Genomic DNA, 15,501 nt, shown 5'->3' on the forward strand with positions numbered 1-15,501 from the left:
AATCACTTACTGTCTATGTTGAGAGGGACTAGCACATATATTTCCATCATGGATGATTTTGAAATTTGTGGTTTCAAAGATGAGGCAGCTGCTGTAACGAATGCATTGTTTGGTACTCAGACATTGCTTAATGAAGGAAAATGAAATCTGTTAGTACTGCTCTTTCCAGATTAACATTTTTGGTTTGGACTCATGATAACCACATGTCAGTTGGTAGAAACAAACTTTTCATTCTCAGATGCCTTTTCTTGGTTGAGAAAAATGCTTACATCACATGCCCTCTGTTCCTGATTCTAGATGCCTGAGGCAAACTCGTCCTTTCCGTGTCTAGAACAGACTTTTTTTTTTTCTTTTTCAGAAGACTGGGGTGTCCAGTTACTGTATTTTATTAAACTATCAAAATTTCCAGGAGTCACTAGAGCTAAAAATAACATTTCTTTTTAACACCAACAACAAAACAGTCAAGTACTCGTATTTCAAGAGAAACTTCTGTGGAACACAGATGTGTTTTTGATAACAACTAAGTTTTGAGTTTTCACTCTTCTTCATTTTCTTATTTTCACCACATGTTACTTCAGTTTCCATGTTTTTCTACTTTCAGATACCTATTCATTCTTTTTGGGGTGGGGGGGGTTACACCTGGTGTTGCACAAGGGTTACTCCTGGCTCATGCACTCAGAAATTACTCCTGGTGGTGCTCAGGGATCATACGGGATGCTGGGAGTCAAACCCAGATCGATCGCGTGGAAGGCAAACTCCCTACCCGCTGTGTTACCGCTCCAGCCCCTTCATATTCATTCTTGGCTTTATAAATTTCTTGTTGTACACTTGGGACCCCTCAAATACAATTTCCTCTAAAGTTAGCTTACTATTTTCTCTCCAAAACTCGCTTCCTCCTTGTGTTCTATTTTAAAGAATAAAATTAATATCCTCTCATTTGCACAACCAAACAACTGAAATGATCTCTAAATGTCTCCCTTTCCTCCAGTACTGCCCTGACCATAACACCGATTGGCACATTAACATCTATCCCTGTGTCTGTTTCTACTGACACAGACGTTCAGTTCATAAACTTTCAGCATCACTAGAGCAGCCTTCCAATGAGACCTTCATTATCGCATCCCATCTTACTGCTGGTAGAGATTGCTCTAAAATGCAAATATGCTCATATTACATGCCTCAGATTTATTTATGGCCTTTCTACTGTTCTAACATAAAGGCAGAATTTATAAGGGTTGTCTTAATCTTGTCCCAGCTTACCTCTTCACTTTCCACTACTCATTCTTTACCAATTTCAGTTATTCTACATGTTTTTTCTTTCTTAGATTAATGTGTCATTAAGGTAGGTCAGACAACAAAAACAAAAACTGGTCTGCAATCAAAGATGAATTGACTCAGAATTGGTTCAAGATTACTTTCATGTAGGAGTTTTTGCTAAATTAGAAAGTAAGACAGTACCAAAGACAAAGACAATATAAATATCAAAGCCCTAGGTCCTCATAGAAATGACCAACTTCAGTTGTACGTATAAATTCTGCCTTTATGTTAGAACAGTAGAAAAGAAAGAAGTCTTGTGATTGTCTTCATAGATGTCTGAAAGGCATCCGACCTTATTATTTTTTTTTCTTTTTGGGTCACACCCAGCGATGCTCAGGGGTTATTCCTGGCTCTGCACTGTAGCACTGTAGCACTGTAGCACTGTACTCCTGTTGTTCATCGATTTGCTCAAGTGGGCACAGTAACATCTCCATTATGAGATTTGTTGTTACTGTGTTTGGCATATCGACTACATCACGAGGAGCTTGCCAGGCTTTGCCGTGAGGGTGAGATACTCTCAGTAGCTTGCGGGACTATCCGAGAGGGGTGGAAAAATCAAACTTGGGTTGGCCTTGTCAGCCGCGTGCAAGGCAAACTTCCTACCGCTTTGCTATCACTACAGCCCTAAAAAATATGGAACACTTCACGAATTTGCATGCAATCCTTGTGCAGGGGCCATGCTAATCTTCTCTGTATCGTTCCAATTTTCAGTATATGTGCTGCCTAAGCGAGCTCTGCACTCAGAATATTGCTGGCGGTGCTTCGAACCCAGGTTGGCTGCATGCAAGGTAAATGCCAAATCCGCTATGCTATTGCTCCGGCCCCTCCAACCTTACTGTTGACAAAGAAAAGGGAGAAGACTGGAGAGATAGCACAGGGGGTAAGGCGCTTGCCTTGCACACTGTCTACAATAGTTCAAACCCAGTACTTCATATAGTCCTCCAAGTAATGCCTGACGTGATTCCTGAGCACAGAGTCAGGAGTAAGCCCTGAGCATCACTTGGCACCAAAAGACAATAAAAGGAAAGGAGGGTGAAGAGGAAGATAGGACGGAGGAAGGAAGGGAGGGAGGGAGGGAAGGAGGAAAGGAAAGAAGGAAGGAGGGAGGGAAGGAAGGAAGGAAGGAAGGAAGGAAGGAAGGAAGGAAGGAAGGAAGGAAGGAAGGAAGGAAGGGAGAAACTAAACCTCAATATGAGTCCATTCCTTATTAAAGACAAAGCCAGCATGGTTTAATCAGCTGTGAACACTGTTGCTTCCTTGTGTGCTTTCGTGGGAAATGCACAGAATCACCATGAAATACTCCTTTCAGAAGTGTAGAGAGTGAATCTAATCAGCCCTTGGACTACCAATTTATGAGAAACACAGGAGACAGAGAATTAAGCTCAAACATATTATATTTAGAGTGGTTTTTAAAAGCTTTTTTAAAAAAATTATTTCGCAATGCCTTTTCAGCAGTTCTGATTGTTGGGGGGAAATTCCAAACAATAATGGTGCATCTTTTGTCGAAATAATGAATGTATTCAAAGTAGAAAGAGAGTTAAGTAGAAATCATCAGCCTCACAGGCATCGGGAGGAGTGGGGGGGGGGGTATATTTGGGTTCTTGGTGGTGAAAAATAATTACTGGTGAGGGGAGGGGTGTTTGATTATTGTATGACCGAGACTTAAACCTGAAAGCTTTGTAACTTTTCTCACGGTGATTCAATAAATAAATTTAAAAATAATAAAAAGCTTTTTTTTATTTTGCAGCTGGTAAAAAACTTTTAAAAGATAATGTAACTTTAGATTAAAATAGATTTGAGACATAGCTAAATTATATTCTCTGTGTACTTAGTTTGGATTCCAATGAGAAGTCAACTATAAACAAGGTGTGTTTTGTTTGTTTGGGCGGGACACACCCAACTTGCTTAGGACTTAACTCCTGGTTCTGCACTCAGGGAACACTCCTGGCGCAATTCAGGGGACCATATAGGGCACCAGACATAGAACCCAGATCATACACATGCAAAGCATGTGCCCTACCCCCTCTACTATCTCTCCAGCTCCTAAGCAACATGGTTTTGAGACAATTGGGGGAATTCAACTATTGATTGGGTTTCATATGATACCAAGAAGTTGTTTTATTATATTTTACTGACATTGCAGGTACAATCAGTTTGATTCGTATTAAACTAGTGTGCCTGCATGGAACTAGGCAGTTGGGTTGTAGCAAGTGAAATGAACCAAATTATGATATTTTTCCTGCTTTCTAACCTGAATAATAAAGTTTCCTGTCTCTGATGTCTTCTTCCAACAGACATTAAACAGTGATAGACTGTCTTATAAGTAGGGGTAGAAAAATCCCAACCCAGTAAAGCTTAAGTACATTAGTCAGTGGGGTGCCCTTTTATGATGATACTGCATAAACTTGGAAATTAATAATTGTGACTTAGTTTTCCTTGTATTATCTATGTTATTCCAAGTGACATCAATTCTATTATTCTTTTTAGGAAACATAGCAAATAGGTCTAGATTTGTCTTCAGAATTTTGGCAGATTTTTTACAGTTATCAAAATCCCGGCAAGCTACCGAGAGTATCTCACCCGCGCGGCAAAGCCTGGCAAGCTCCCTGTGACGTATTCAATATGCCAAACACAGTAACAAATCTCACAATGTTACTTGGCCCACTCGAGCAAATTGATGAACAACGGGAGGACCGTGACCGTGACCCCAAAGGAAGCATATTCAATTCTCCAAGTTGAAACACTAGGAAATTCTACTCAAACATGTCCTCATGATCACGATCACCATCATGACCATCCTGTTGTTCGTCGATTGCCTTGAGCAGGCCCCAGTAACGTCTCCTTCATCCTAACCCTGAGATTTTTTTTTTTAAGTGCCATATTCAAGGCTCTTTCAGGGTTAGGAGAATGAGACCCATCATTGTTACTGGTATTTGGCATATTGGGTACGCCACGGGGAGTTTGCCAGACTCTGCCATGTGGGCAGGTTACATTCAGTAGCCTGCCAGTTTGTCCAAAGTAAGAATGAGATAAGATGTCACGCAGCCACAAATGCGGGCCGAGCGCTTCCGGGAGCTGGGTTTTATAGTCTCTGGGTCTTGGCCGTTGATGGGATTACAAGGCGCCAGGGTGCCAGTTTGCCAGACTCTGCCGTGTGGGCAGGTTACATTTGGTAGCCTGCCAGTTTGTCCAAAGTAGAAATGAGATAATAAGATGTCCAGGAGCTGGGTTTTATAGTCTCTGGGTCTTGGTCATTGATGGGATTACACGGTGCCAGGGGACCAGTTGGTGGGTGTGACCCCTGCCTACTGGAATATAGAGGATCTGGGTGGAGGATGCTCAGCCCCTCAATCTTGTCCTCAATCTTGGTTTATTTATATGTGCATTATTTGTGGTACTGAGGATCAAACTCAAATTCTGATGAATGGTTTATGCTCCACCACTGAGCCACATTCCTGAGCAAACACATATTTAAATGACCCAAATTTGATCCATTGTCTAATAAATCTAATAAATCTGTGTTTCCTTTAAGATGAAAGGGAATTTAAGAATATGTCCCCTGGGGCTGGAGCGATAGCACAGCGATAAGGCATTTGCCTTGCACATGGCCAACTCAGGTTCTGTTTCCAGCATCTTACATGGTTACCCCAAGCACCGCCAGGAGTAATTCCTGAATGCATGAGCCAGGAATAACCCCTGTGTATCACTGGGTGTGACCCAGAAAGCCAAAAAATAATATTATGTCCGCAAAATGTTATTAATGTTTCATATCAAATTTCTTTGAACCCTGTAAAGTCAAGATACAAATCTCCAATCTCCACCCTAATGACCCTTAATCTGTTCTAAGCTGTGACTTTTTTTTATATTAATGAACATATGTTTAATTCTCATTAATGAGGCTATGATATCTAATGTGATATTAACAACCACATGCATATTTTCTCCCACTGCTTGAGAGCCTTTGATAATGTCTATCAGAATACTTTAAAAATTATATGAAAATCTAGACTGGGAAACGCACCTTTAAATTTCAGGAACCAGAGTTCAGTACACAGTGGGTAGGACAGGGCGTTTGCTTTGCACTGGCTGATCAGGATTCATTTCCGGCATCCTATGTGGTGCCCTCATCTCAACTCCCCCGCCATCTCACACCTGGCCAGGGCAATAGTGATTCCTGAGTTCTGAGCCAGGACCAACATATGGCCCCCAAACAGAAATGTAAAATAACACAATTTTATATGGCATCTAGTGTCTGAGCATTGTGCCTCAGATTTGGATTACACTAGTAGCTGGTCATCACTGAAGATAGAGAAAAGCTTTAGCACAAGGATCACAGTTTACATCTTCATCCTTTCCTTTACAAATGCCTTGTGCATTATGCCCATTCATCCACCAGGTGGCAGTGTCTACTCAAGAATGTTAACAGCTTCTAGTTCCTCCAATCTATTTCATGACGTCAAACTTTTTAAAATCTGGAAGAAAATCTTTGTATTAAACTTTAAGAGGTGGTCATGTCTGAATTCTGGATCCTACTGAGAGGTGACTATAATGGTCTTTAACAATATAAATATCTCCCTTTCATTTAACCTCAATCACTTTCTCTCTCCTAATACTGCTACTCAAACATTTGCAAAATGGTTCTTAGGTTCTTCTCTTTCTTTTCTGTTTCATATTTATTCATTTTTCACTCCTTAAATACTCATGTCATGTCTAAATTTCTCTATTTTCCAATTCTAATATCTTCAGTACTTTCTTATTTCTGTGACTTTGTCTAACTATGTAGCTAACCCTTTTTCAGTTTATTTCTTTTTTGGCTTTGTTTGTTTGTTTGTTTTGGGACCACACCCAGTGGTTCTGAGGGCTTACTCCAGGCTTTGTGCTTAGGAATCATTCCTGAATGGAGTGGGGAGTCTTGGGGGCCATATGGAATGAAATCCCAGTTGATCACATGCAACAGAAATAACTTACCTACTGTACTATCTCTTCAACCCACAATTTGTTTCTTAACTGTCACACCTCTTCCACAGGGAAATCAAGAGTTTTACTGAGAGGCTCCCTTGGCAAATGATATTCTGTGTGATATCATTTGTGTTCTATCCTTGTGTTCTCATCCTAGATGCACAGACTTGATTCTGCATGTTATCATAGTTTGGGTAGATCATATAGTCACCAAACATTTAAATTCATCAAAACACAAAATTGGGCCTATTCACTACCCCTATGTAAGTTTTACCTTCAGTTAACAGGAAAGTTTTTTATTAAGCTCTCCTTTGCTTTCACTTAGTAGTCTTTTTTGTTCTGGGAGCCCATGCAGGATAGCACTGTAGCACTGTCCTCCCGTTGTTCATCGATTTGCTCAAGCGAGACCAGTGATGTCTCCATTGTAAAACTTATTGTTACTGTGTTTGGCATATCTACGTCACTGGTAGCTTACCAGGCTTTGCCGTGTGGGCAAGATACTCTCGGTAGTTTGCTGGGCTCTCCGAGAGGGTCAAAGAAATCAAACCTGGGTTGGCCGCTTGCAAGGCACATGCCCTACCCGCTGTGCTATTGCTTCAGCCCAAATGGCAAATAGAAATATGAAAAAAAGATTTCATTTAAAGAAAAGCTGTGAGAATTGTTGTTTCTCACCATGAGGACAGTAAATCCTTGTCTGAGGGCTTACTAAGCTGTTGTTGCTAGTTGAACCTGCAATGCTAATGATTTTGTTAATCAAGCTAGTTGGCTTCTACAGTACATTCCCATCAAATCAGGTGTATTCTTACTGAGATGTTAGTATCATAGAGTTTGTACATGTTGCATGACCATGGCCACGCACTGCAGAAAATCTGGTATATTTAACTAGGCAGTGAGTATCTAGTGAATTTGAGGAACATTTGTGCCTAGTTGATCTCTTTTGAGATTTATTCATGAGTCTCTGAAGCTGGGCCAATAGATGAGATAATATGGCGGCAGTGGTGGGATGTGGGTGTGGGTGCTGGGGCTTCCAGAAGTATGGGGCCAACAGAGGGGGTTAGCCCACCACCACTTTGAGAAGGTCCAGAGTTCTCAACCAAAATCTTTTTAATTAATTTTTTTAATGAATCACTGTGGGCCAGGTTCGATTCCTTCGCCCCTCTCAGCAAGCCTGGCAAACTACCGAGAGTATCTCGCCCGCATAGCAAAGCCTGGCAAGCTACCCATGACGTATTCAATATGCCAAACACAGTAACAACAAGTCTTACGATGGAGCCGTTACTGGGCCCGCTGGAGCAGTGCTACAGTGCTAATGAATCACCGTGAGTTACAGTTATAGACTACAAACTTCGATGATTACATTTCATATAATGATCAAATATGAAACATAATCATCCAGGATAAGTGTTACTATTAGCTGCAAATGTCCTATTTGGCTGAGACTACTTCTCAGACTGCTATCTGTAAGACCCCAACAATCTTAAAGAATACAAGTTAGCCAGTGCTGTTCAGTGGGCTTTCTTTGTTGTGTCTCCTGATTAGGCATGGGTTATGTATCTTGGAGTGGAATGACACAGATAAGTCCAATCAGGAGTGAGTACTATGTACATGGCTTAACTCTGTTGATCACCTGGATGCAGCGTTTGTCAGGTTTCTTCACCCTAAAGTTGCTCTTTCTTTCTTACTCTTTGGCACATGCTTTATACTCTACCTGCATAGTCATACATAAGGAGTAGAAATTGTGTTACATCTTCATGAAAGCAGTGAATTTACAGAAATTATTTAAACCTTTCTGAATAGGAAATTTTACTTCTCATTTCACTTATTCTGGAGCGATAGCACAGCGGGTAGGGTGTCTGCCTTGCACGCAGCCAACATGGCCGACCCGAGTTCGATTCCTCCGCCCCTCTCGGAGAGCCTGGCAAGCTACCGAGAGTATTCGATATGCCAGACACAGTAACAACAAAGTCTCCAATGGAGACGTTACTGGGCCCACTCGAGCAAATCGATGATCAACGGGAGGGCCTTTACTTTTCACTTATTATCTATGCATGATTTTATTTACATCAGTTTAAACTTATGGCTACTTATTTTATACTTTGGACTGCAATACAATCCATTCATATAATTTTTGTCCCTTTGACAAATTCTCTTTTATAAAGGCACCCCAAAGTCATTGTCTATTCAGTTCCTATCCCAACCCCGAGAAGTAGTTCTAGATTTTAAAGTCTGTATCATTAAGATAAAAATTTAAAAGTACGAAGTTGTTGGAACTGTAGAGATAGTAGAGAAGGTAGGGTGCCTGCCATGCACGTGCTGACCCAGGTTCAATCCCTGGCATCCCATATGGTCCCCTAAGCACTGCCAGGAGTAATTCCTGAACTCAGGGATTTGCTAGGTATGACCCAAAGAACAAAACAAAAAAGTACCGAGATATATTGCATGCAGAAACTTGCATTAGGAGTAGCACAGCACTGTAGCACTGTCCTCCCGTTGTTCATTGATTTGCTCTAGCGGGCACCAGTAACGCCTCCATTGTGAGACTTGTAGTTACTGTTTTTGGCATATTGAATATGCCACGAGGTGCTAGAATAGGAGTATAGTTTTATTATGTCTATTTTTTGTTAGATCTTACAGTTCTAATCAAGAAAGGTGGCAAAATGTAATACCATATTTGCATTTATTAAGCCTAATGTTAGATTAAAAAACCACCTGCACAATTTGTTTACTTTTTGGTTCCTACCCAGAAGTATGGCCTAGTTTTGAGTTCCGAGAGCATGCTATAGAAGTGATATCCTGGGACTGGATTTAAATACAAGAAGCAGTATCTAGAGAGCCCTTTTTAGAAACAATTAGTCAGAGAGGAAAGATGGCAATATTATCAAAGAGGAACCAGCGATATTCCTCCAGCTACAAGTTCAAAGTCAACTGCCAGAAGATTATCTTTGCTAACCCTTCTTATGCTGTGTAGCTTTCCAGAAATAAAATATTAGAGATATCTTCACAGATAGCTTGATCCAAAGGTCAAATCGTATTATAAATTTAGAAAGTATATTATAAGTTTATAACTTAATGTGATTTTCATATGTATTTTGATTACCTTTTCTTTTTCCCAGAGAAAGGCCCTCCCGTTGATCGTCGATTTGCTCGAGCGGGCCCAGTAACGTCTCCATTGGAGACTTTGTTGTTACTGTGTCTGGCATATCGAATACTCTCGGTAGCTTGCCGGGCTCTCCGAGAGGGGCGGAGGAATCGAACTCGGGTCGGCCATGTTGGCTGCGTGTAAGGCGAACGCCCTACCCGCTGTGCTATCGCTCCAGCCCATTTTTTTTCCCAGAGAAATGGACAGAAATTCCAATATAATCAATAATGTTAGTGCTGAGCACACTGTAGAGATAGATAGTCTTCTTAGAGTCACACCCACCAATACTAACACCCAGGGATCTGGTTTCTTAGGGTGACCTCATACTCAGTAGAGTGTGTAGCTGCACATGGCTACATATTCACCTTTTTAAAAATAAAAAAAAGAACTTTTTTTATTGCTTGTGGCGATGCGATTTACAATATTATTAATGATCATAATGCCAACACCACACTCATTACCAGTGTACTCACCTTCCTCTTAAAAAGACCCAGACCCCCACTCTCTGCCAAACTCAGTTGTGTAGATCAGTTTTCCTGTTGTGTTGTCTTTGACACTTTGTTGTTTCTTTGCATCTATAAGTCTCACAAACAAGAGGGATCATTCTGCATCTATTCCTTTCCTTCTGACTGATTTCTCTCAACAGAATACCCCGTATTTCCACCCATGTAATGGGAAATTACATGACTTTTTTCTTTCTTAGAGCTGCATAGTATTCCATTGTGTACATATACCATAACTTCTTGATTTATTCTTCTGTCGTTGGGCATTTGGGTTGTTTCCAGTCCTTGAACATTGTGCTAAGCCTGTGATGAACAGAGGTAAGCAAAATCCTTTCAAACTAGTGCTTTTATATTCTGGGGTTAGATGCCAAGAAGTCATATATTTGGGGGGAAGTGGGGAGAGATTTTTATATTTTTTCCATAGAGTCTGAAAAAACCATCTTGACTTTTACACTTAGAGGTCTTTCAATCTGTGTTACCATAAGATGGTTTCATTTTATCATGTAACTCATTCATTTACTCAGTTATCTATGTGTTTTTGTTTGCAGCGCTGGGGATCAGGGTCTTCATGTGCCTTCCACCCCCCTAACCATATGTGTTTGAAAAGTTGCATCATGCCTGGTCTGTTCTAGAGTCTACAGATACAAATGTGAGAGAAATTAAATTTTAAAGATCTAAAGAATCAAATCTAAAATTGTACTAACTGCCACCAGGTGGCATAAATCCTCAGACAGACAAGGACATTTTGTAGGTAATTTGCAGATAATCGGTTATTTTTCCTCAGGCATTTTTCAAATTCAGATGGTGAGAACTAGTCTGGAGGTGCAATCCAGACACCTAATTTTCTCCTAAGGTGCAATCAATTTCTAGCCTCCATGGCAGAAGTCTTTTGAGCTGTTTTTTTTTTTTTTTTTTCCTGTTTCACTTCAGGTTTTACTTACTAAACCACTACTGGTTCAAACTGGCTCCTTTCCTCACCTTTGGTCCCTTCTTAAAATACTCTAATTTAACAGCATCAGGAAAAAAAAAAACAGCTGGAGGCTGGTCTCAGCCTACTGCAAGTTCACTGTTGCTTCTGAGCATTGCTCCTTTGCTATTATCCTCTAAGTTCTTTCTCTTTTAAAGGCTTTCGTCACTGACTCACCAGGCAAGTTTCTGCAAACATTTGAGGATTTTTTTTTCTCCCAGTGCCCATAGTCTTATATAAAATACCAAATGAATAGTCTCTCTCATACTAAGATCTGCTACGTCCATCTTTCCTATTCCTCTGACGTCTGTTTGTAAAGTAGGTATAAGAACAAATACTCTGGTGGCAGTTCTGAGCATATCAGTAAACAAAGCATCACTCGTATAAGAGCAGTGACGAAAGAAATTGACTCCTGTGTTAGGCTGAAGATAACTAATCGTTTAAAGAGCATGGGATTTCAAAGTCTGGCATGGGTAGAAATTGTGATGTAATTGAGAAAATGGCCTAAACTTACTTATTTTACAAAAACAAAGGTAGCTGGTCTGGGGCTGGAGCGATAGTGCAGCCGGGAGGGAGTTTGGCTTGCACGTGGCCAACCTGAGTTCGATCCCCAGCATTCCATATGGTCCCCTGAGCACCACCAGGAAAAATTCAGAGCCAGGAGTAACCCCTGAGCATTGCTGGGTGTGACCCAAAAAAAGGCAAAAAAGAAAGAAATTATATGGGTCAGAGTATAAGAGTCCTTAAATAACATGCAAGGAGATTAGGACTTAATGTGTTCGGTAATAAGAGTTGTGACAGTTAGAAGGGGAGTTAACATGTACAGATTTAATTTTTAGAAGGATATTTCCAACTGTATGTAGTGCAGGGTGGAGACTGGCGAGACAAGATACAAGGCAACAGAACCTGTGTGAAGATGCCAAGGCTTGAATGAAAGCAGGGGAGAGGCAGAAATTGATTAAAATGAATTTGACTAGGAATCAAAGAGGAGACTAAGAGTTCTAGATCACCAGTAGGTTCTGGGTTAGGTCAATGGCTAAGAGGAAGATGTCATTAAGAGAGAGAATATAGGAGATTGAATAGATTTTAGAAAGTGCAGGTAGTAAATATCTTCTGTCTCCACTGGAATACATTGATTGTCTGGTTACTTACACTAATCAACTTGGTACATTAACATATATGTTGGAGTAAATTGTATATTAATAATTATAATTGATCACTTGATCACTTAATCACTTAAGTGATCAAGTCACTTAATCACTTAATCCCCGTTATTCATCGATTTATTCGAGCGGGTGCCAGTAATGTCTCCATTCATCCCGGTTGCGTGCTAGCGTAGCCCAATGGTATCTGTTCGTTTTAGGAACATGTAGAGCCTCAAACCGATCATTTAGGGTCTTGACGAAGAAGTCTGACCATCTTATAGGTGGGCGTCCACGTGATCTTTTGATGTCTCGTGGAATCCAATCAGTAATGGCTCTAGTCCAGCGGTTGTCTGTAAACCTCATTACATGTCCAGCCCATCTGATTTTTGATGTCTTGGCAAATGAGACAGCGTCTCTGATTCTTGAGCGTTGACGAAGATCAGAACTCCGGATTCTATCTCTCATTTGAGTGAATCGTGATATTCCAAGCATAGTTCTTTCGATTCCTCTTTGAGAGACCCGAATAGTGTTCTCATCCTGTTTTCGTAGGGTCCAGGTCTCTGAGGCATATGTTAATGCAGGAAGAATAGTGGAATCAAAGAGATGTGCTCGTAGTTGGAGGTTCTTTGTCCTTTTAGTTATTTCTTCAATGCTCTTGAAGGCATTCCAAGCCGCTCTCTTCCTCCTGCGCAACTCAGGTGCCAGGTCATTCATCATGTTGATTTCTCGACCTAAGTATATATAACTGTTGCATTCGGAGATGGTGGTTCCGTTGAGAGCGAATGGAGCGTCAGGAACAAGGCTGTTTCTCATAAACATTGTCTTCGTAAGATTCAGCTGTAGTCCAACCTTTCCACACTCACGGTCAAAGTCCGCAAGCATTTGTGCCGCTTGGCTGATGTTTGGTGTTATTAGAACGATGTCATCAGCAAAGCGGAGGTGGTGTAGTTGCCGACCATCTATCTTCACTCCCATGTTTTCCCATTCTAGTCGTCGCATGATGTTCTCGAGGGTGGCACTGAAGAGTTTTGGTGAAATGGTATCACCCTGCCGAACCCCTCTCTTGATATGGATGATTACTTCTTTGTAGAATGGTGAGATCTTGGTAGTGAATCCGCAATAGAGCTCACGAAGGATCCTGATGTATTGATCACTTGATCACTTGATAATAATTATAATTATTGACACAACTATTATTCAGTAATGAATCAGGTTGTCAGTCAAAAATAATGCAGCATTTCCTTTACACCTTATTAAATACAATGGGTATGGCAGACAGTACATCTCAAATTTTGTAGGTAGTTTTACTTTCTTGCAAGTTTCTTTTTTTTCCAAAATGCAACTCATTAAACATATTATAATTAAAGGTAAAGGTAAAGGCCCTCCCGTTGATCGTCGATTTGCTCGAGCGGGCCCAGTAACGTCTCCATTGGAGACTTTGTTGTTACTGTGTCTGGCATATCGAATACTCTCGGTAGCTTGCCAGGCTCTCCGAGAGGGGCGGAGGAATCGAACTCGGGTCGGCCATGTTGGCCGCTTGTAAGGCGAACGCCCTACCACTGTGCTATCGTAATTATCGTATCTTATAAGAAGTTGCTCATAAGTTCATAGATCATTGAATTTTAAGATAGGAAATTGTAGTCGAATCCAGAATAACTCAATACCCACTAAAGAACTGTTTGGGAGAATTGTTCGTTTTATTGTTGTGTTTTCAAGCAACAAAAACCTGAAGGGAAGACCTGAATAGACGTTTACCAAAGAAGTCACTCAGAAGGTCAACAAGAATTGCTCTTGGTTACTTATGATCATAGAAATGCATATCAAAGCAATAATGAAGTATCACTTTGCATCTGCGAGAAGGACATATCAAAAAGGCCAACAACAATAACCTCTGGTAGGTAACAGAGAAATAAGAACCTCAAATACTGTGAGTGGAAGTGCAAATTGGTCTGGTCTCTCTTGAAAGCAATATGGACATTTCTCAAATTATTAAAAATTGATCTGCCATATGACACAGAAGTTCTGCTCCTTGGTCTATATTCAAATGAAACAAAAAAAAAACTCCAATGCTGCAATTAACATAGGTAAAAGGTACATACCTTTGTTCATTTGGCACAATTTATAATAGCCAAGGTATTGAAATGACCCAAGTACTCAAAAACAGATGAGCAGATAAAACAGCTGTGTTATATATAAATAGTGGAATACTGTTCAGTCATAAGGAAAAAACGAAACCTGATCTTTTGCAAAACATGGATGGAACTAGTTGGAGGCATGTCAAGTGAAATAAGTCATAATGAATGAGACAATTATCATATGATCTCACTCATATAGAAGGATATAGAAAACAGTGCACAGAAACCAACAGGAAAAACCAATAGAGTTAGGGGGCTGGAGCAATAGCACAGCAGGTAAGGCGTTTGCCTTGCATGAGGCCGACCCAGGTTTGATTCCCAGCATCCCATATGGTCTCCTGAGCACCACCAGGAGTGATTCCTGAGTGCAGAACCAGGAGTAACCCCTGTGCATTGCTAGGTATGACCCAGAAAGCAAGCAAGCAAACAAACAAACAAACAAAATACCAATAGACTTAGACATAGTTATGGTTTCCAGAGGATGATACTGGAGGGAAGCTTAAAGCAGGGAGCACAAGGCCCAGTGACATGTGCTTGGGTAACATGGGCATTTTGGTGATGGTAGTGATGTGGTTACAAATATATGAGGTATGAAATTGTATCCCCCAAACATAAACAGCCATGTGAACTATTATCTTAAAAACAAAGCAAAGCTAAGCAAGATTTAGTGGCAAACTTGTAATGTTGTTAAGGTTTATGTTGTATCTAAAAAGTGGCAATGGTTTGGTGTGAACTGGAGCAGCACAGAGAGGACAGAGAAGTAGAGAGGAGACAGAGAGATCCTCTAAGGCAGTGATATCCAATGTGGCTGATACTGCCCCTGTGGTCACTGGAATGATCCAGGGGGTGAGAGTTGGTGAGGTGGGGTGGAGTAGAGAGAGGAGGTTCTGTTTGTTCTCTTAAAAAAAGGTAGATTTTCAGAGCAGTGCTATTTATTATTTCTATAAAGGAGTCAGAATGAATGACACCTGAGAACTCAAATGGTAGGTGAAGACAGAATTATGAAAGACAGGGCGTCAACCGTGAATGAGTTCAAGGGATATTGAAGGTATCACCAGCATTTGGGGGAGGTGTGGGCCCAGGAGGTAGTGGGGTTTGGGCCACACCCAGTGGTAATCAGGGTTTACTCCTAGGGTAACTTTTTAAGGCATAAATGTCCATAGTTGTGAGGAATAAAAGTAGGTAAGGGATATTCTGGATAACCTTTCAGTATCCATATCGCAAATCACAGTGCCCAAAAGGAGAGAGAGCGAGAGAAATAAAGCACCTGCCATAGAGGCAGAAAAGACATGGGGAGTGGGGTGGGGTGATGGGAGGGAACCTGGGGACACTGGTA

At 40.8% G+C, this 15,501-nt stretch overlaps 1 non-coding gene across 1 annotated transcript; it reads right to left on the reverse strand.

The window, feature by feature from the left end:
* Positions 1–1,944: 1,944 nt before the first annotated feature.
* LOC130019466 (U6 spliceosomal RNA) lies at positions 1,945–2,052 on the reverse strand. Its single transcript, XR_008791794.1, has one exon. It is a non-coding gene; the product is annotated as a U6 spliceosomal RNA (small nuclear RNA).
* Between the last annotated feature and the right edge of the window lie 13,449 nt (positions 2,053–15,501).

The sequence above is a fragment of the Sorex fumeus genome, unplaced genomic scaffold, assembly GCF_029834395.1.
Source record: "Sorex fumeus unplaced genomic scaffold, SorFum_2.1 ptg000008l, whole genome shotgun sequence".
In the NCBI taxonomy this organism is placed as follows: Eukaryota; Metazoa; Chordata; class Mammalia; order Eulipotyphla; family Soricidae; genus Sorex; species Sorex fumeus.